The sequence below is a fragment of the Hemiscyllium ocellatum genome, chromosome 5, assembly GCF_020745735.1.
Source record: "Hemiscyllium ocellatum isolate sHemOce1 chromosome 5, sHemOce1.pat.X.cur, whole genome shotgun sequence".
In the NCBI taxonomy this organism is placed as follows: domain Eukaryota; kingdom Metazoa; phylum Chordata; class Chondrichthyes; order Orectolobiformes; family Hemiscylliidae; genus Hemiscyllium; species Hemiscyllium ocellatum.
In genome coordinates, this window is record NC_083405.1 from 12,440,132 (window position 1) to 12,464,042 (window position 23,911).

The following is a 23,911-nucleotide window of genomic DNA, read 5'->3' on the forward strand; positions in this document are numbered from 1 at the left end:
ATCGTTTTATCCTCAGCCCCCTACTTTTCTCACTGTACACACACGCCAGTATCACTCAGCCCACTACTGTACTCCCTGTACAAACACGGCTGTGTCCCTCAGCCACTACTGTACTCCCTGAACACGCACGGCTGTGTCCCTCACCTCCCCCTCCTGTACTCCCTGAGCACACGTGGCTTTGTCCTTCAGCTCCCCCTACTTTACTCCCTGTACACACACGGCTGTGTCCATCAGTCCCCTACTGTACACCCTGTAAACACATGGCTGCGTCCCTCAACCCCTACTGTACTCCCTATACATATACGGCTGTGTCCCTCAGATCCCTACTCTACTCCCTGTACGCACACGGCTGTGTCACTCAGCCCCCTACTGTACTCCCTGTACACACACGGCTGTGTCCTCAGCCTCCTACTTTACTACCTGCACACATACGGCTGTGTGCTCAGACCCCTACTGTACTCCCTGTACACACATGGCTGTGTGCTCAGACCCCTTCTGTACTCCGTGTCCACTCAAGGCTGCGCCCTCAGCCCACTACTGTACTCCCTGTACACACATGGCTTTGTCTCTCAGCCACCTACTGTACTCCCTGTACACACATGGCTGTGTCCCTCAGCCCCCTAATGTAATCCCTGTACACGCACTTCTGTGCCTTCAGCCCCCTACTGTACTCCCTATTCACGCACGGCTGTGTCCCTCAGCCCCCTAATGTACTCCCTGTACACACACGGCTGTGCCCTCAGTCCCCTACTGTACTCCCTGTACACACATGGCTGTGTACCTCAACCAGCGACTGTACTCCCTGTACACATACCGGAGTGTCCCTCAACTATCTACTGCACTCCCTGTACATACACGGCTGTGTCTCCAGGCTCCAACTGAACTCTGGTACACACACAGCTGTGTCCTCAGCCAACTACTGTAATCCCTGTACACACACTTCTCTGCGCTCTGCCCCCTATTGTACTCCCTGTACACACATGGCTTTGTCCCTCAGCCTCCTACTGTACTCCCAGTACAGACACGGCTGGGTCCATCAGCCCCCTACTGTACTTCCCGTACACACGGCTGTGCACACAGCACCCCACTGAACTCCCTGTACACACATGGCTGTGTCCCTCAGTCCCATACTGTTCTCCCAGACACACACGTTAGAGACTCTCAGACCCTAATTTTCACCATATACACACAAGGCTGTATCCCTCAGCCCACTACTGTGCTCTCTGCAAACACACAGCTGTGTCCCTCAGCCCCCTACTGTACTTCCTGCACACACACGGCTGTGTCATCAGCCCACTACTGTACACCCTATAAACGCATGGCTGTGTCCCTCAGCCCCTACTGTACTCCCTATACATACACGGCTGTGTCCCTCAGATCCCTACTCTACTCCCTGTACGCACACAGCTTTGTCCCTCGGTCCCCTACTGTACTCCGTGTCCACACACGGTTGTGTCCCTCAGCCCCCTACAGTACTCCCTGTACACACATGGCTGTGTCCCTCAGCCCCTACTGTAATCCCTGTACACACACTTCTGTGCCCTCAGCCCCCTACTGTACTCCCTATACATGCACGGCTGTGTCCCTCAGCCCCCTAATGTACTCCCTGTACACACACGGCTGTGCCCTCAGTCCCCTACTGTACTCCCTGTACACACATAGCTGTATCCTCAACCAGCGACTGTACTCCCTGTACACATACGGCTGTGTCCCTCAACTATCTACTGCACTCCCTGCACATACACGGCTGTCCCCAGGCTCCAACTGTACTCTGGTACACACACAGCTGTGTCCTCAGCACACTACTGTAATCCCTGTACACACAAGGCTGTGTCCCTCAGCCCACTACTGTGCTCTCTGCAAACACACAGCTGTGTCCCTCAGCCCCCTACTGTACTTCCTGCACACACACGGCTGTGTCATCAGCCCACTACTGTACTCCCTGTACACCGACGGCTGTGTCCCTCAGCACCCGACTGTAATCCCTGCATACATGCGGCAGTGTCCCTCAGTGCCCTACAATACTACCTGCACACACACGGCAGTGTCCCTCAGCCCCCAACTGTGCTCCCTGTACACACACAGCTGTATCCTCAGCCAGCTACTGTACTCCCTGTACACATACGGCTGCGTCCCTCAACTATCTACTGTACTCCCTGTACACACACGGCTGTGTCCCCCAGACCCCTACTGTACTCTGGTACACACACAGCTGTGTCACTCAGTCCACTACTGTACTCCGTGTGCACACATGGGGTTATACATGAGCCACCTACATATTAACTGCACACACAGGACTTTGTCCTCAGTCCCCTACTGTATCCCCTGTACACACATCGTTTTATCCTCAGCCCCCTACTTTTCTCACTGTACACACACGCCAGTATCACTCAGCCCACTACTGTACTCCCTGTACAAACACGGCTGTGTCCCTCAGCCACTACTGTACTCCCTGAACACGCACGGCTGTGTCCCTCACCTCCCCCTCCTGTACTCCCTGAGCACACGTGGCTTTGTCCCTCAGCTCCCCCTACTTTACTCCCTGTACACACACGGCTGTGTCCATCAGTCCCCTACTGTACACCCTGTAAACACATGGCTGCGTCCCTCAACCCCTACTGTACTCCCTATACATATACGGCTGTGTCCCTCAGATCCCTACTCTACTCCCTGTACGCACACGGCTGTGTCACTCAGCCCCCTACTGTACTCCCTGTACACACACGGCTGTGTCCTCAGCCTCCTACTGTACTACCTGCACACATACGGCTGTGTCCTCAGACCCCTACTGTACTCCCTGTACACACATGGCTTTGTCCCTCAGCCCCCTACTGTACTCCGTGTCCACACACGGCTGTGTCCCTCAGCCACCTACTGTACTCCCTGTACACACATGGCTGTGTCCCTCAGCCCCCTAATGTAATCCCTGTACACGCACTTCTGTGCCTTCAGCCCCCTACTGTACTCCCTATACACGCACGGCTGTGTCCCTCAGCCCCCTAATGTACTCCCTGTACACACACGGCTGTGCCCTCAGTCCCCTACTGTACTCCCTGTACACACATGGCTGTGTACCTCAACCAGCGACTGTACTCCCTGTACACATACCGGAGTGTCCCTCAACTATCTACTGCACTCCCTGTACATACACGGCTGTGTCTCCAGGCTCCAACTGAACTCTGGTACACACACAGCTGTGTCCTCAGCCAACTACTGTAATCCCTGTACACACACTTCTCTGCGCTCTGCCCCCTATTGTACTCCCTGTACACACATGGCTTTGTCCCTCAGCCTCCTACTGTACTCCCAGTACAGACACGGCTGGGTCCATCAGCCCCCTACTGTACTTCCCGTACACACGGCTGTGCACACAGCACCCCACTGAACTCCCTGTACACACACGGCAGTGTCCCTCAGTCCCATCCTGTTCTCCCAGACACACACGTTAGAGACCCTCAGACCCTAATTTTCACCATATACACACAAGGCTGTATCCCTCAGTCCCCTACTGTACTTCCTGCACACACACGGCTGTGTCATCAGCCCACTACTGTAGTCCCTGTACACACATGGCTGTGTCCCTCAGCCCCTTACTGTACTCCCTGAACACACACGGCCGTGCCCTCAATCCCCTACTGTACTTCCGGTACACCAACGGCTGTGTCCTCAGCCCCCTACTGTGCTCCCTGTACACACACAGCTGTATCCTCAGCCAGCTACTGTACTCCCTGTACACATACGGCTGTGTCCCTCAACTATCTCTTGTTCTCCCTGTACACACACGGCTGTGTCCCCCAGACCCCTACTGTACTCTGGTACACACACAGCTGTGTCACTCAGCCCACTTCTGTATTCCGTGTGCACACATGGCGGTATCCACGAGCCACCTACATATTACCTGCACACACAGGACTTTGTCCTCAGTCCCCTACTGTATCCCCTGTACACACATCGCTTTATCGTCAGCCCCCTACTTTTCTCCCTGTACGCACACGCCAGTATCACTCAGCCCACTACTGTACTCCCTGTACAAACACTGCTGTGTCCCTCAGCCACTACTGTACTCCCTGAACACACACGGCTGTGTCCCTCACCTCCCCCTCCTGTACTCCCTGTACACACGCGGCTTTGTCCCTCAGCTCCCCCTACTTTACTCCCTGTACACACACGGCTGTGTCCATCAGTCCCCTACTGTACACCCTGTAAACACATGGCTGTGTCCCTCAGCCCCTACTGTACTCCCTATACATACACGGCTGTGTCCCTCAGATCCCTACTCTACTCACTGTATGCACACGGCTGTGTCACTCAGCCCCCTACTGTACTGCCTTTACACACACGGCTGTGTCCTCAGCCTCCTACTGTACTCCCTGTACACACATGGCTTTGCCCCTCAGCCCCCTACTGTACTCCGTGTCCACACACGGCAGTGTCCTCAGCCTCCTACTCTGCTCCCTGTACACACACAGCTGTATCCTCATCCAGCTACTGTACTCCCTGTACACACACGGCTGTGTCCCTCAACTATCTCTTGTTCTCCCTGTGCACACACGGCTGTGTCCCCAGACCCCTACTGTACTCTGGTACACACACAGCTGTGTCACTCAGCCCACTTCTGTATTCCGTGTGCACACATGGCGGTATCCATGAGCCACCTACATATTACCTGCACACACAGGACTTTGTCCTCAGTCCCCTACTGTATCCCCTGTACACACATCGCTTTCTCGTCAGCCCCCTACTTTTCTCCCTGTATGCACACGGCAGTATCACTCAGCCCCCTACTGTACTCCTTGTACAAACACTTCTGTGTCCCTCAGCCACTACTGTACTCCCTGAACACACACAGCTGTGTCCCTCACCTCCCCCTCCTGTACTCCCTGTACACACGCGGCTTTGTCCCTCAGCTCCCACTACTTTACTCCCTGTACACACACGGCTGTGTCCATCAGTCCCCTACTGTACACCCTGTAAACACATGGCTGTGTCCCTCAGCCCCTACTGTACTCCCTATACATACACGGCTGTGTCCCTCAGATCCCTACTCTACTCACTGTATGCACACGGCTGTGTCACTCAGCCCCCTACTGTACTCCCTTTACACACACGGCCGTGTCCTCAGCCTCCTACTGTACTCCCTGTACACACATGGCTTTGCCCCTCAGCCCCCTACTGTACTCCGTGTCCACACACGGCAGTGTCCTCAGCCTCCTACTGTACTACCTGCACATATACGGCTGTGTGCTCAGACCCGTACTGCACTCCCTGTACACACACGGCTGTGTCCTCAGACCACTTCTGTACTCCGTGTCCACACACGGCTGTGTCCTCAGACCACTTCTGTACTCCGTGTCCACACAAGGCTGTGCCCTCAGCCCACTACTGTACTCCCTGTACACACATGGCTTTGCCCCTCAGCCCCCTACTGTACTCCGTGTCCACACACAGCAGTGTCCTCAGCCCCCTACTGTAATCCCTTTACACACACATCTCTGACCTCAGCCCCCTACTGTACTCCCTATACACGCACGGCTGTGTCCCTCAGCCCCCTAATGTACTCCCTGTACACACACGGCTGTGATCTCAGTCCCCTACTGTACTCCCTATACACACATGGCTGTGTACCTCAGCCAGCGACTGTACTCCCTGTACACATACGGCTGTGTCCCTCAACTATCTAATGTACTCCCTGTACATACACGGCTGTGTCTCCAGGCCCCTACTGTACTCTGGTACACACACAGCTGTGTCCTCAGCCCCCTACTGTCATCCCTTTACACACACTTCTCTGACCTCAGCCCCCTACTGTACTCCCTATACACGCACGGCTGTGTCCCTCAGCCCCCAATGTACTCCCTGTACACACACGGCTGTGCCCTCTGTCCCCTACTGTACTCCCTGTACACACATGGCTGTGTACCTCAGCCAGCTACTGTACTCCCTGTACACACACGGCTGTGTCCCTCAACTATCTCTTGTTCTCCCTGTGCACACACGGCTGTGTCCCCCAGACCCCTACTGTACTCTGGTACACACACAGCTGTGTCACTCAGCCCACTTCTGTATTCCGTGTGCACACATGGCGGTATCCTTGAGCCACCTACATATTACCTGCACACACAGGACTTTGTCCTCAGTCCCCTACTGTATCCCCTGTACACACATCGCTTTCTCGTCAGCCCCCTACTTTTCTCCCTGTATGCACACGGCAGTATCACTCAGCCCCCTACTGTACTCCTTGTACAAACACTTCTGTGTCCCTCAGCCACTACTGTACTCCCTGAACACACACAGCTGTGTCCCTCACCTCCCCCTCCTGTACTCCCTGTACACACGCGGCTTTGTCCCTCAGCTCCCCCTACTTTACTCCCTGTACACACACGGCTGTGTCCATCAGTCCCCTACTGTACACCCTGTAAACACATGGCTGTGTCCCTCAGCCCCTACTGTACTCCCTATACATACACGGCTGTGTCCCTCAGATCCCTACTCTACTCACTGTATGCACACGGCTGTGTCACTCAGCCCCCTACTGTACTCCCTTTACACACACGGCTGTGTCCTCAGCCTCCTACTGTACTCCCTGTACACACATGGCTTTGCCCCTCAGCCCCCTACTGTACTCCGTGTCCACACACGGCAGTGTCCTCAGCCTCCTACTGTACTACCTGCACATATACGGCTGTGTGCTCAGACCCGTACTGTACTCCCTGTACACACACGGCTGGTTCCTCAGACCACTTCTGTACTCCGTGTCCGCACAAGGCTTTGCCCTCAGCCCACTACTGTACTCCCTGTACACACATGGCTTTGCCCCTCAGCCCCCTACTGTACTCCGTGTCCACACTCAGCAGTGTCCTCAGCCCCCTACTGTAATCCCTTTACACACACATCTCTGACCTCAGCCCCCTACTGTACTCCCTATACACGCACGGCTGTGTCCCTCAGCCCCCTAATGTACTCCCTGTACACACACGGCTGTGATCTCAGTCCCCTACTGTACTCCCTGTACACACATGGCTGTGTACCTCAGCCAGCGACTGTACTCCCTGTACACATACGGCTGTGTCCCTCAACTATCTAATGTACTCCCTGTACATACACGGCTGTGTCTCCAGGCCCCTACTGTACTCTGGTACACACACAGCTGTGTCCTCAGCCCCCTACTGTAATCCCTTTACACACACTTCTCTGACCTCAGCCCCCTACTGTACTCCCTATACACGCACGGCTGTGTCCCTCAGCCCCCAATGTACTCCCTGTACACACACGGCTGTGCCCTCTGTCCCCTACTGTACTCCCTGTACACACATGGCTGTGTACCTCAGCCAGCTACTGTACTCCCTGTACACATATGGCTGTGTCCCTCAACTATCTACTGTACTCCCTGTACACACACGGCTGTGTCCCCCAGGCCCCTACTTTACTCTGGTACACACACACCTGTGTCCTCAGCCCGCTACTGTATCCCCTGTACACACGCGGCTGTGAACTCAGCCCCGTACTGTACGTCCTGTACACACACGGCTGTGTCCTCAGCCCCCGACTGTACTTCCTGTACACACACGGCTTTGTCCCTCAGCCCCCTGCTGTAATTCCTGTGCACACACTTCTATACCCTCAGCCCCCCCTACTGTACTCCCTATACATGCACGGCTGTGTCTCTCAGCCCCCTAATGTACTCCCTGCATACACATGGCTGTGCCCTCAGCCCCTGCTGTACTCTCTGTACACAGACGACTGTGTCCTCAGCCCCCTACTGTACTCCCTGTACACACATGGCTGTGTCCCTCATGGGCCGACTGTACTCACTGTACACTCACAACTGTTTCCCTCAGCCCCCTACTGTACTCCCTGTACACACACGGCTGTGTCCCTCAGCCCACTACTGTACTCCCTGTACACACACAGCTCTGACCTCAGCGCCCTACTGTGCTCGCTGTACACACGTGGCTGTGTCCCTCAGTCCCCTACTGTCCTCCCTGTACACACACGGCTGTGTCCCGCAGCCCCTTACTGTATTCCCTGTACACATATCGCTTTATCCTCAGCCCCCTACTTTTCTCCCTGTACACACACGCCAGTATCACTCAGCCCCCTACTGTACTCCCTGTACAAACACGGCTGTGTCCCTCAGCCACTACTGTATTCCCTGAACACACAGCTGAGTCCCTCACCTCCCCCTCCTGTACTCCCTGTACACAAGCGGCTGTGTCCCTCAGCTCCCCCTATTATACTCCCTGTACTCACACGGCTGTGTCCATCAGTCCCCTACTGTACTCCCTATACATACACGGCTGTGTCTCTCAGATCCCTACTCTACTCCCTGTACGCACACGGCTGTGTCACTCAGTCCCCAACTGTACTCCCTGTACACACGTGGCTGTGTCCCTCAGCCCCCTACTCTACTCCCTGTACACACAACGCTGTGCCCCTCAGCCCTCTATTATACTCACTGTGCACACACGGCTGTGTCCATCAGCCCCCCTTCCTGTACTCCCTGTACACACACGGCTGTGTCCTCAGACCACTTCTGTACTCCGTGTCCACACATCGCTGTGCCCTCTGCCCCCTACTGTACTCCCTGTACAAACACAGCTGTGTCCCTCAGCCACTACTGTACTCCCTGATCACCCACGGCTGTGTCCCTCAGCCACTACTGTACTCCCTGTACACACATGGCTGTGTCCATCAGTCCCCTACTGTACACCCTGTAAACACATGGCTGTGTCCCTCAGCCCCTACTGTTCTCCCTATACGTACACGGCTGTGTCCCTTCAGATCCCTACTCTACTCCCTGTACGCACACGGCTGTGTCACTCAACCCCCTACTCTACTCCCTGTACACACACGGCTGTGCCCTCAGCCTCCTACTGTACTATCTGCACACATACGGCTGTGTGCTCAGACCCGTACTGTACTCCCTGTACACACACTGCTGTGTTCTCAGACCCCTTCTGTATTCCGTGTCCACACATGGCTGTGCCCTCAGCACACTACTGTACTCCCTGTACACAAATGGCTGTGCCCTCAGCCACCTACTGTACTCCCTGTACACACATGGCTGTGTCCCTCAGCCCCCTACTGTACTCCCTGTACACACATGACTGTGTCCGTCAGCTCCCCCTCTGTACACCCTGTACACACACTGCTGTGTCCCTCAGCCCCCTACTGTACGTCCTGTACACACACTTCTGAGCCCTCAGCCCCCTACTGTACTCCCTATACACGCACGGCTGTGTCCCTCATCCCCCAATGTACTCCGTGTACACACACGACTATGTCCTCAGCCGCCTGCTGTACTCCCTGTACACACATGGCTGTGTCCCTCATGCCCCTACTGTACTCCCTCTAAACACACAGCTGTGTCCTCAGCGCCCTGCTGTTCTCGCTGTACACACATGGCTGTGTCCCTGAGCCCCCTACTGTACTCTCTGTACACACACGGCTGTGTCCCTCAGACCCCTACTGTACTCCCTGTACACACATCGCTTTATCCTCAGCCCCCGACTTTTCTCCCTGTACACACACAGCACTATCACTCAGCCCCCTACTGTACTCCCTGTACAAACATGGCTGTGTCCCTCAGCCACTACTGTACTCCCTGAACACACACGGCTGTGTCCCTCACCTACCCCTCCTGTACTCCCTGTACACACGCGGCTGTGTCCCTCAGCTCCCCCTACTTTATGCCCTGTACACACACGGCTGTGTCCATCAGTCACCTACTGCACATCCTGAAAACACATGTCTGTGTCCCTCAGCCCCTACTGTACTCCCTATACGTACACGGCTGTGTCCCTCAGCCCCCTACTGTACTACCTGCACACATACGGCTGTGTGCTCAGACCCCTACTGTACTCCCTGTACACACACGGCTGTGTCCTCAGACCACTGCTGTACTCCGTGTCCACACATCGCTGTGCCCTCTGCCCCCTACTGTACTCCCTGATCACACACAGCTGTGTCCCTCAGCCACTACTGTACTCCCTGTACACCCATGGCTGTGTCCATCAGTCCCCTACTGTACACCCTGTAAACACACGGCTGTGTCCCTCAGCCCCTACTGTACTCCCTATACGTACACGGCTGTGTCCCTTCAGATCCCTACTCTACTCCCTGTACGCACACGGCTGTGTCACTCAACCCCCTACTGTACTCCCTGTACACACACGGCTGTGTCCTCAGCCTCCTACTGTACTACCTGCACACATACGGCTGTGTGCTCAGACCCGTACTGTACTCCCTGTACACACACGGCTGTATTCTCAGACCCCTTCTGTATTCCGTGTCCACACATGGCTGTGCCCTCAGCACACTACTGTACTCCCTGTACACAAATGGCTTTGTCCCTCAGCCCCCTACTGTACTCTGTGTCCACACACGGCTGTGTCCCTCAGCCCCCTACTGTACTCCCTGTACACACATGGCTGTCTCCCTCAGCCCCCTACTGTACTCCCTGTACACACAATGCTGTGTCCCTCAGGCCCCTATTGTACTCACTGTGCACACACGGCTGTGTGCCTCAGCCCCCCCTCCTGTACTCCCTGTACACCCACGGCTGTGTCCCTCAGTCCCCTACTGTACTCCCTGTCCACCGGCGGCTGTGTCCCTCAGCCCCCGACTGTACTCCCTGTACACATAATGCGGTGTCCCTCAGCGCCCTACAATACTACCTGCACATACACGGCAGTGTCCCTCAGCCCCCTACTGTAATCCCTGTACAAGCACGGCTGTGTCCCTCAGCCCCCTACTGTACTCCCTGAACACACACGGCCGTGCTCTCAGTGCCCTACTGTACTCCCTGTACACACACAGCTGTATCCTCAGCCAGCTACTGTACTCCCTGTACACATACGGCTGTGTCCCTCAACTATCTACTATACTCCCTGTACACACACGGCTGTGTCCCCCAGACCCCTACTGTACTCTGGTACACACACAGCTGTGTCACTCAGCCCACTACTGTACTCCGTGTGCACACATGGCGGTATCCATGAGCAACCTACATATTACCTGCACACACAGGACTTTGTCCTCAGTCCCCTACTATATTCCCTGTACACACATGGCTGTTTCCTCAGACCCCTTCTGTACTCCGTGTCCACACATGGCTGTGCCCTCAGCCACCTACTGTACTCCCTGTACACACATGGCTGTGTCCCTCAGCCCCCTACTGTACTCCCTGTTCACACACGGCGGTGTCCTCAGCCCCCTACTGTACTCCCTGTACACACATGATTGTGTCCGTCAGCTCCCCCACCTGTACACCCTGTACACACACCGCTGTCACCAGCCCCCTACACGTACTCCCCGTACACACACGGCTGTGTCCATCAGTCCCCTACTGTACACCTTGTCAACACACGGCTGTGTCCCTCAGCCCCCTACTGTACTCCCTATACACGCACGTCTGTGTCCCTCAGCCCTCTACTGTACTCCCAGTACACACACGGCGGTGTTACTCTGCCCCGTACTGTATTTCCTGTACACACACGGTAGTGTCCATCACTCCCCAACTGTGCTCACTGTACACACAAGGCTGTGTCCCTCAGCCCCATACTGTTCTCCTGGGACACACACGGTAGAGGCCCTCAGACCCTACTGTACACCCTATACAGACACAGCAGTGTCCCTCAACCCCCTTCTGTACTCCCTGTACACTCACGGCTGTGCCCTCAGCCCACTACTGTACTCCCTGTACACACACGGCTGTGCCCTCAGCACACTACTGTACTCCGTGTCCGCAGGCGGCTGAATCCCTCAGCCCACTACTGTACTCCCTGTACAAACACAGCTGTGTCCCTCAGCCACTACTGTACTCCTTGAACACCCACGTCTGTGTCCCTCAGATCCCCCTCCTGTACTCCCTGTACATACAAGGCTGTGTCTCACAGCCAATACTGTACTCTCTGCTCACACACGGCTGTGTCCTCAGCACCCTACTGTACTTTCTGCACACACACGGCTGTGTCCTCACCACCCTACTGTACTCCCTGTACACAGACGGCTGTGTCCCTCAGCCCCCGACTGAACTCCCTGTACACAAGCGGCTGTGTCCCTCAGCTCCCCCTACTTTACTCCCTGTACACACACGGCTGTGTCCATCAGTCCCCTACTGTACACCCTGTAATCACATGGCTGTGTCCCTCAGCCCCTACTGTACTCCCTATACATACACGGCTGTATCCCTCACATCCCTTCTCTACTCCCTATACGCACACGGCTGTGTCACTCAGCCCCCTAATGTACTCCCTGCACACACACGGCTGTGCCCTCAGCCTCCTACTGTACTCCCTGTACACACACGGCGGTGTCCTCAGCCCCTTACTTTTCTCCCTGTACACACAGCTGTGTCCTCAGCCCCCTACTGTACTCCCTGTACACGAATGGCTGTGTCCTCAGCCCCCTACAGTATTCCCTCTACACACGGCTGTGTCTTTCAGCCCCCTACTGTACTCCCTGTACACACATGGCTGTGTCCTCAGCCCCCTACAGTATTCTCTGTACACCAACAGCTGTGCCCTCACCCCCTACTGTACTCACTGTACACACAAGGCTGTGTCCTCAGTCCCCTACCATACTCCCTGCACACACACGGCTGTGTACCTCTGCCCCCTACTGTACTTCCTGTACACACACGGCTGTGTACCTCTGCCCCCTACTGTACTCCCTGTACACACACAACTGTGTCCCTCAGTCCCTACTGTACTCCCTGAACACACACCGCTGTGTCCCTCAGCCCCCTACTGTACTCCCTGTACAAGCACGGCTGTGTCCCTCAGCCCCCTACTGTACTCCCTGAACACACACGGCCGTGCTCTCAGTGCCCTACTGCACTCCCTGTACACATATGGCTGTATCCTCAGCCAGCTACTGTACTCCCTGTACACATACGGCTGTGTCCCTCAACTATCTACTGTACTCCCTGTACACACACGGCTGTGTCCCCCAGACCCCTACTGTACTCTGGTACACACACAGCTGTGTCACTCAGCCCACTTCTGTATTCCGTGTGCACACATGGCGGTATCCTTGAGCCACCTACATATTACCTGCACACACAGGACTTTGTCCTCAGTCCCCTACTGTATCCCCTGTACACACATCGCTTTCTCGTCAGCCCCCTACTTTTCTCCCTGTATGCACACGGCAGTATCACTCAGCCCCCTACTGTACTCCTTGTACAAACACTTCTGTGTCCCTCAGCCACTACTGTACTCCCTGAACACACACAGCTGTGTCCCTCACCTCCCCCTCCTGTACTCCCTGTACACACGCGGCTTTGTCCCTCAGCTCCCCCTACTTTACTCCCTGTACACACACGGCTGTGTCCATCAGTCCCCTACTGTACACCCTGTAAACACATGGCTGTGTCCCTCAGCCCCTACTGTACTCCCTATACATACACGGCTGTGTCCCTCAGATCCCTACTCTACTCACTGTATGCACACGGCTGTGTCACTCAGCCCCCTACTGTACTCCCTTTACACACACGGCTGTGTCCTCAGCCTCCTACTGTACTCCCTGTACACACATGGCTTTGCCCCTCAGCCCCCTACTGTACTCCGTGTCCACACACGGCAGTGTCCTCAGCCTCCTACTGTACTACCTGCACATATACGGCTGTGTGCTCAGACCCGTACTGTACTCCCTGTACACACACGGCTGGTTCCTCAGACCACTTCTGTACTCCGTGTCCGCACAAGGCTTTGCCCTCAGCCCACTACTGTACTCCCTGTACACACATGGCTTTGCCCCTCAGCCCCCTACTGTACTCCGTGTCCACACTCAGCAGTGTCCTCAGCCCCCTACTGTAATCCCTTTACACACACATCTCTGACCTCAGCCCCCTACTGTACTCCCTATACACGCACGGCTGTGTCCCTCAGCCCCCTAATGTACTCCCTGTACACACACGGCTGTGATCTCAGTCCCCTACTGTACTCCCTGTACACACATGGCTGTGTACCTCAGCCAGCGACTGTACTCCCTGTACACATACGGCTGTGTCCCTCAACTATCTAATGTACTCCCTGTACATACACGGCTGTGTCTCCAGGCCCCTACTGTACTCTGGTACACACACAGCTGTGTCCTCAGCCCCCTACTGTAATCCCTTTACACACACTTCTCTGACCTCAGCCCCCTACTGTACTCCCTATACACGCACGGCTGTGTCCCTCAGCCCCCAATGTACTCCCTGTACACACACGGCTGTGCCCTCTGTCCCCTACTGTACTCCCTGTACACACATGGCTGTGTACCTCAGCCAGCTACTGTACTCCCTGTACACATATGGCTGTGTCCCTCAACTATCTACTGTACTCCCTGTACACACACGGCTGTGTCCCCCAGGCCCCTACTTTACTCTGGTACACACACACCTGTGTCCTCAGCCCGCTACTGTATCCCCTGTACACACGCGGCTGTGAACTCAGCCCCGTACTGTACGTCCTGTACACACACGGCTGTGTCCTCAGCCCCCGACTGTACTTCCTGTACACACACGGCTTTGTCCCTCAGCCCCCTGCTGTAATTCCTGTGCACACACTTCTATACCCTCAGCCCCCCCTACTGTACTCCCTATACATGCACGGCTGTGTCTCTCAGCCCCCTAATGTACTCCCTGCATACACATGGCTGTGCCCTCAGCCCCTGCTGTACTCTCTGTACACAGACGACTGTGTCCTCAGCCCCCTACTGTACTCCCTGTACACACATGGCTGTGTCCCTCATGGGCCGACTGTACTCACTGTACACTCACAACTGTTTCCCTCAGCCCCCTACTGTACTCCCTGTACACACACGGCTGTGTCCCTCAGCCCACTACTGTACTCCCTGTACACACACAGCTCTGACCTCAGCGCCCTACTGTGCTCGCTGTACACACGTGGCTGTGTCCCTCAGTCCCCTACTGTCCTCCCTGTACACACACGGCTGTGTCCCGCAGCCCCTTACTGTATTCCCTGTACACATATCGCTTTATCCTCAGCCCCCTACTTTTCTCCCTGTACACACACGCCAGTATCACTCAGCCCCCTACTGTACTCCCTGTACAAACACGGCTGTGTCCCTCAGCCACTACTGTATTCCCTGAACACACAGCTGAGTCCCTCACCTCCCCCTCCTGTACTCCCTGTACACAAGCGGCTGTGTCCCTCAGCTCCCCCTATTTTACTCCCTGTACTCACACGGCTGTGTCCATCAGTCCCCTACTGTACTCCCTATACATACACGGCTGTGTCTCTCAGATCCCTACTCTACTCCCTGTACGCACACGGCTGTGTCACTCAGTCCCCAACTGTACTCCCTGTACACACGTGGCTGTGTCCCTCAGCCCCCTACTCTACTCCCTGTACACACAACGCTGTGCCCCTCAGCCCTCTATTATACTCACTGTGCACACACGGCTGTGTCCATCAGCCCCCCTTCCTGTACTCCCTGTACACACACGGCTGTGTCCTCAGACCACTTCTGTACTCCGTGTCCACACATCGCTGTGCCCTCTGCCCCCTACTGTACTCCCTGTACAAACACAGCTGTGTCCCTCAGCCACTACTGTACTCCCTGATCACCCACGGCTGTGTCCCTCAGCCACTACTGTACTCCCTGTACACACATGGCTGTGTCCATCAGTCCCCTACTGTACACCCTGTAAACACATGGCTGTGTCCCTCAGCCCCTACTGTTCTCCCTATACGTACACGGCTGTGTCCCTTCAGATCCCTACTCTACTCCCTGTACGCACACGGCTGTGTCACTCAACCCCCTACTCTACTCCCTGTACACACACGGCTGTGCCCTCAGCCTCCTACTGTACTATCTGCACACATACGGCTGTGTGCTCAGACCCGTACTGTACTCCCTGTACACACACTGCTGTGTTCTCAGACCCCTTCTGTATTCCGTGTCCACACATGGCTGTGCCCTCAGCACACTACTGTACTCCCTGTACACAAATGGCTGTGCCCTCAGCCACCTACTGTACTCCCTGTACACACATGGCTGTGTCCCTCAGCCCCCTACTGTACTCCCTGTACACACATGACTGTGTCCGTCAGCTCCCCCTCTGTACACCCTGTACACACACTGCTGTGTCCCTCAGCCCCCTACTGTACGTCCTGTACACACACTTCTGAGCCCTCAGCCCCCTACTGTACTCCCTATACACGCACGGCTGTGTCCCTCATCCCCCAATGTACTCCGTGTACACACACGACTATGTCCTCAGCCGCCTGCTGTACTCCCTGTACACACATGGCTGTGTCCCTCATGCCCCTACTGTACTCCCTCTAAACACACAGCTGTGTCCTCAGCGCCCTGCTGTTCTCGCTGTACACACATGGCTGTGTCCCTGAGCCCCCTACTGTACTCCCTGTACACACACGGCTGTGTCCCTCAGACCCCTACTGTACTCCCTGTACACACATCGCTTTATCCTCAGCCCCCGACTTTTCTCCCTGTACACACACAGCACTATCACTCAGCCCCCTACTGTACTCCCTGTACAAACATGGCTGTGTCCCTCAGCCACTACTGTACTCCCTGAACACACACGGCTGTGTCCCTCACCTACCCCTCCTGTACTCCCTGTACACACGCGGCTGTGTCCCTCAGCTCCCCCTACTTTATGCCCTGTACACACACGGCTGTGTCCATCAGTCACCTACTGCACATCCTGAAAACACATGTCTGTGTCCCTCAGCCCCTACTGTACTCCCTATACGTACACGGCTGTGTCCCTCAGCCCCCTACTGTACTACCTGCACACATACGGCTGTGTGCTCAGACCCCTACTGTACTCCCTGTACACACACGGCTGTGTCCTCAGACCACTGCTGTACTCCGTGTCCACACATCGCTGTGCCCTCTGCCCCCTACTGTACTCCCTGATCACACACAGCTGTGTCCCTCAGCCACTACTGTACTCCCTGTACACCCATGGCTGTGTCCATCAGTCCCCTACTGTACACCCTGTAAACACACGGCTGTGTCCCTCAGCCCCTACTGTACTCCCTATACGTACACGGCTGTGTCCCTTCAGATCCCTACTCTACTCCCTGTACGCACACGGCTGTGTCACTCAACCCCCTACTGTACTCCCTGTACACACACGGCTGTGTCCTCAGCCTCCTACTGTACTACCTGCACACATACGGCTGTGTGCTCAGACCCGTACTGTACTCCCTGTACACACACTGCTGTATTCTCAGACCCCTTCTGTATTCCGTGTCCACACATGGCTGTGCCCTCAGCACACTACTGTACTCCCTGTACACAAATGGCTTTGTCCCTCAGCCCCCTACTGTACTCTGTGTCCACACACGGCTGTGTCCCTCAGCCCCCTACTGTACTCCCTGTACACACATGGCTGTCTCCCTCAGCCCCCTACTGTACTCCCTGTACACACAATGCTGTGTCCCTCAGGCCCCTATTGTACTCACTGTGCACACACGGCTGTGTGCCTCAGCCCCCCCTCCTGTACTCCCTGTACACCCACGGCTGTGTCCCTCAGTCCCCTACTGTACTCCCTGTCCACCGGCGGCTGTGTCCCTCAGCCCCCGACTGTACTCCCTGTACACATAATGCGGTGTCCCTCAGCGCCCTACAATACTACCTGCACATACACGGCAGTGTCCCTCAGCCCCCTACTGTAATCCCTGTACAAGCACGGCTGTGTCCCTCAGCCCCCTACTGTACTCCCTGAACACACACGGCCGTGCTCTCAGTGCCCTACTGTACTCCCTGTACACACACAGCTGTATCCTCAGCCAGCTACTGTACTCCCTGTACACATACGGCTGTGTCCCTCAACTATCTACTATACTCCCTGTACACACACGGCTGTGTCCCCCAGACCCCTACTGTACTCTGGTACACACACAGCTGTGTCACTCAGCCCACTACTGTACTCCGTGTGCACACATGGCGGTATCCATGAGCAACCTACATATTACCTGCACACACAGGACTTTGTCCTCAGTCCCCTACTATATTCCCTGTACACACATGGCTGTTTCCTCAGACCCCTTCTGTACTCCGTGTCCACACATGGCTGTGCCCTCAGCCACCTACTGTACTCCCTGTACACACATGGCTGTGTCCCTCAGCCCCCTACTGTACTCCCTGTTCACACACGGCGGTGTCCTCAGCCCCCTACTGTACTCCCTGTACACACATGATTGTGTCCGTCAGCTCCCCCACCTGTACACCCTGTACACACACCGCTGTCACCAGCCCCCTACACGTACTCCCCGTACACACACGGCTGTGTCCATCAGTCCCCTACTGTACACCTTGTCAACACACGGCTGTGTCCCTCAGCCCCCTACTGTACTCCCTATACACGCACGTCTGTGTCCCTCAGCCCTCTACTGTACTCCCAGTACACACACGGCGGTGTTACTCTGCCCCGTACTGTATTTCCTGTACACACACGGTAGTGTCCATCACTCCCCAACTGTGCTCACTGTACACACAAGGCTGTGTCCCTCAGCCCCATACTGTTCTCCTGGGACACACACGGTAGAGGCCCTCAGACCCTACTGTACACCCTATACAGACACAGCAGTGTCCCTCAACCCCCTTCTGTACTCCCTGTACACTCACGGCTGTGCCCTCAGCCCACTACTGTACTCCCTGTACACACACGGCTGTGCCCTCAGCACACTACTGTACTCCGTGTCCGCAGGCGGCTGAATCCCTCAGCCCACTACTGTACTCCCTGTACAAACACAGCTGTGTCCCTCAGCCACTACTGTACTCCTTGAACACCCACGTCTGTGTCCCTCAGATCCCCCTCCTGTACTCCCTGTACATACAAGGCTGTGTCTCACAGCCAATACTGTACTCTCTGCTCACACACGGCTGTGTCCTCAGCACCCTACTGTACTTTCTGCACACACACGGCTGTGTCCTCACCACCCTACTGTACTCCCTGTACACAGACGGCTGTGTCCCTCAGCCCCCGACTGAACTCCCTGTACACAAGCGGCTGTGTCCCTCAGCTCCCCCTACTTTACTCCCTGTACACACACGGCTGTGTCCATCAGTCCCCTACTGTACACCCTGTAATCACATGGCTGTGTCCCTCAGCCCCTACTGTACTCCCTATACATACACGGCTGTATCCCTCACATCCCTTCTCTACTCCCTATACGCACACGGCTGTGTCACTCAGCCCCCTAATGTACTCCCTGCACACACACGGCTGTGCCCTCAGCCTCCTACTGTACTCCCTGTACACACACGGCGGTGTCCTCAGCCCCTTACTTTTCTCCCTGTACACACAGCTGTGTCCTCAGCCCCCTACTGTACTCCCTGTACACGAATGGCTGTGTCCTCAGCCCCCTACAGTATTCCCTCTACACACGGCTGTGTCTTTCAGCCCCCTACTGTACTCCCTGTACACACATGGCTGTGTCCTCAGCCCCCTACAGTATTCTCTGTACACCAACAGCTGTGCCCTCACCCCCTACTGTACTCACTGTACACACAAGGCTGTGTCCTCAGTCCCCTACCATACTCCCTGCACACACACGGCTGTGTACCTCTGCCCCCTACTGTACTTCCTGTACACACACGGCTGTGTACCTCTGCCCCCTACTGTACTCCCTGTACACACACAACTGTGTCCCTCAGTCCCTACTGTACTCCCTGAACACACACCGCTGTGTCCCTCAGCCCCCTACTGTACTCCCTGTACACACATGGCTGTGTCCCTCAGCTCCCTACTGTACTCCCTGTACACACACGGCTGTGTCCCTCAGCCCCCTACTGTACGTCCTGTACACACACTTCTGAGCCCTCAGCCCCCTACTGTACTCCCTATACACGCACGGCTGTGTCCCTCATCCCCCTAATGTACTCCGTGTACACACACGACTATGTCCTCAGCCGCCTGCTGTACTCCCTGTACACACATGGCTGTGTCCCTCATGTCCCTACTGTACTCCCTGTAAACACACAGCTGTGTCCTCAGCGCCCTGCTGTTCTCGCTGTACACACATGGCTGTGTCCCTGAGCCCCCTACTGTACTCCCTGTACACACATCGCTTTATTCTCAGACCCCGATTTTTCTCCCTGTACACACTCAGCACTATCACTCAGCCCCCTACTGTACTCCCTGTACAAACATGGCTGTGTCCCTCAGCCACTACTGTACTCCCTGAACACACACGGCTGTGTCCCTCACCTACCCCTCCTGTACTCCCTGTACACACGCGGCTGTGTCCCTCAGCTCCCCCTACTTTATGCCCTGTACACACACGGCTGTGTACATCAGTCCCCTACTGTACACCCTGAAAACGCACGGCTGTGTCCCTTCAGATCCCTACTCTACTCCCTGTACACACACGGCTGTGTCCTCAGCCTCCTACTGTATTTTCTGCACACATACGGCTGTGTGCTCAGACCCGTACTGTACTCCCTGTACACACACGGCTGTATTCTCAGACCCCTTCTGTATTCCGTGTCCACACATGGCTGTGCCCTCAGCACACTACTGTACACCCTGTACACAAATGGCTTTGTCCCTCAGCCCCCTACTGTACTCTGTCCACACACGGCTGTGTCCCTCAGCCCCCTACTGTACTCCCTGTACACACATGGCTTTCTCCCTCAGCCCCCTACTGTACTCCCTGTACACACAATGCTGTGTCCCTCAGGCCCCTATTGTACTCTCTGTGCACACACGGCTGTGTGCCTCAGCCCCCCCTCCTGTACTCCCTGTACACACACGGCTGTGTCCCTCAGTCCCCTACTGTACTCCCTGTCCACCGGCGGCTGTGTCCCTCAGCCCCCGACAGTACTCCCTGTACACATACTGCGGTGTCCCTCAGCGCCCTACAATACTACCTGCACATACACGGCAGTGTCCCTCAGCCCCCTACTGTAATCCCTGTACAAGCACGGCTGTGTCCCTCAGCCCCCTACTGTACTCCCTGAACACACACGGCCGTGCTCTCAGTGCCCTACTGCACTCCCTGTACACATATGGCTGTATCCTCAGCCAGCTACTGTACTCCCTGTACACATACGGCTGTGTCCCTCAACTATCTACTGTACTCCCTGTACACACACGGCTGTGTCCCCCAGACCCCTACTGTACTCTGGTACACACACAGCTGTGTCACTCAGCCCACTACTGTACTGCGTGTGCACACATGGCGGTATCCATGAGCAACCTACATATTAACTGCACACACAGGACTTTGTCCTCAGTCCCCTACTATATTCCCTGTACACACATGGCTGTGTCCTCAGACCCCTTCTGTTCTCCGTGTCCACACATGGCTGTGCCCTCAGCCACCTACTGTACTCCCTGTACACACATGGCTGGGTCCCTCAGCCCCCTACTGTACTCCCTGTTCACACACGGCGGTGTCCTCAGCCACCTACTGTACTCCCTATACACACATGATTGTGTCCGTCAGCTCCCCCTCCTGTACACCCTGTACACACACCGCTGTCACCAGCCCTCTACACGTACTCCCCGTACACACACGGCTGTGTCCATCAGTCCCTTACTGTACACCTTGTCAACACACGGCTGTGTCCCTCAGTCCCCTACTGTACGTCCTTTACACACACTTCTGAGCCCTCAGCCCCCTACTGTACTCCCTATACACGCACGGCTGTGTCCCTCAGCTCTCTACTGTGCTCTCTGTACACACATGGTTGCGTCCTCTGCCCCCCACTATACTCAATGTACCCCGACGGCTGTGTCCCTCAGCCCTCTACTGTACTCCCAGTACACACACGGCGGTGTCACTCTGCCCCGTACTGTATTTCCTGTACACACACGGCAGTGTCCATCACTCCCAACTGTGCTCACTGTATACACAAGTCTGTGTCCCTCAGCCCCATACTGTTCTCCTGGGACACACACGGTAGAGGCCCTCAGACCCTACTGTACACCCTATACAGACACAGCAGTGTCCCTCAACCCCCTTCTGTACTCCCTGTACACTCACGGCTGTGCCCTCAGCCCACTACTGTACTCCCTGTACACTCACGGCTGTGCCCTCAGCACACTACTGTACTCCGTGTCCGCAGGCGGCTGTGTCCCTCAGCCCACTACTGTACTCCCTGTACAAACACGGCTGTGTCCCTCAGCCACTACTGTACTCCCTGAACACCCACGGCTGTGTGCCTCACATCCCCCTCCTGTACTCCCTGTACATACAAGGCTGTGTCTCACAGCCAATACTGTACTCTCTGCACACACACGGCTGTGTCCTCAGCACCCTACTGTACTTCCTGCACACACACGGCTGTGTCCTCACCACCCTACTGTACTCCCTGTACATAGACGGCTGTGTCCCTCAGCCCCCGACTGAACTCCCTGTACACAAGCGGCTGTGTCCCTCAGCTCCCCCTACTTTACTCCCTGTACACACACGGCTGTGTCCAACAGTCCCCTACTGTACACCATGTAATCACATGGCTGTGTCCCTCAGCCCCTACTGTACTCCCTATACATACACGGCTGTATCCCTCAGATCCCTACTCTACTCCCTATATGCACACGGCTGTGTCACTCAGCCCCCTAATGTACTCCCTGTACACACACGGCGGTGTCCTCAGCCCCTTACTTTTCTCCCTGTACACACAGCTGTGTCCTCAGCCCCCTACTGTACTCCCTGTACACACATGGCTGTGTCCTCAGCCCCCTACAGTATTCCCTCTACACACGGCTGTGTCTTTCAGCCCCCTACTGTACTCCCTGTACAGACATGGCTGTGTCCTCAGCCGCCTACGTACTCCTTGTACAACCACGGCAGCGTTGTCAGCCCCCTACAGTATTCTCTGTACACCAACAGCTGTGCCCTCACCCCCTACTGTACTCACTGTACACACAAGGCTGTGTCCTCAGTCCCCTACCATACTCCCTGCACACATACGGCTGTGTACCTCTGCCCCCTACTGTACTTCCTGTACACACACGGCTGTGTACCTCTGCCCCCTACTGTACTCCCTGTACACACACGGCTGTGTCCCGCAGCCCCCTACTTACTCCGGTACACACACGGCTGTGTCCTCAGAACCCTACGTACTGCCTGTGCACACACGGCTGTGTCCCTCAACCCCCTACTGTACTCCCTGTACACACAGGGCTGTGTCCTCAGTCCCCTACTATACTCTCTGTACACACACGGCTGTGTCCCTCAGCCCCCTACTGTACTCCCTGTACACACACGGCTGTGTCCCTCAGTCCCTACTGTATTCCCTGTACACACACGGCAGTGTCCCTCAGCCCCCTAGTGTACTCCCAGTACACACACGGCTGTGTCCTCAGCCCCCTACTGTACTCACTGTACGCACACGGCTGTGTCGTCTGTCCCTACTGTACTCCCTGCACACACCCGGCTGTGTTGCTAAATTCCAAACAATGCCAACTGTAAGTTTGCCGATGTCATCACCAAAGCAGGAAGGATATCAAACAACGATGAGTCTGAACACAGAAAGGAGATAGTGGGTTTGGTGGCATGGTGGATTGATAATAACCACCCTCTCAAATTCGGCAAAAATAAAGAACAGATCATTGACTTGAGAACGAAAGGAGGGGAACACACCGCTATCTACATCAACGGTTGGGAGACTGCTGAGCATCAAGACCCTCGGAGTGATGATAACTGGCAACCTACCCTGGATTTTTCACATTGGTGTGACAGTCGTGATCGTTCAAAAACGTCTCTTCTTCCTCACTTGGCTCAGGATATTTAGCATGCACTACTTCGACAGATGCACTATTGTGAATGTACTGTCTGGCTGCGTAATGGCCTGGTACGGCCACACTCTGCCCAGGACCTTCAGAAACTACAGAAGATTGTGTTCACAGCCCAGACTATGATGGACTCCAATCTCCCAACCATTGACTCAATTTACACGGCTCGTTGCCGCAGAA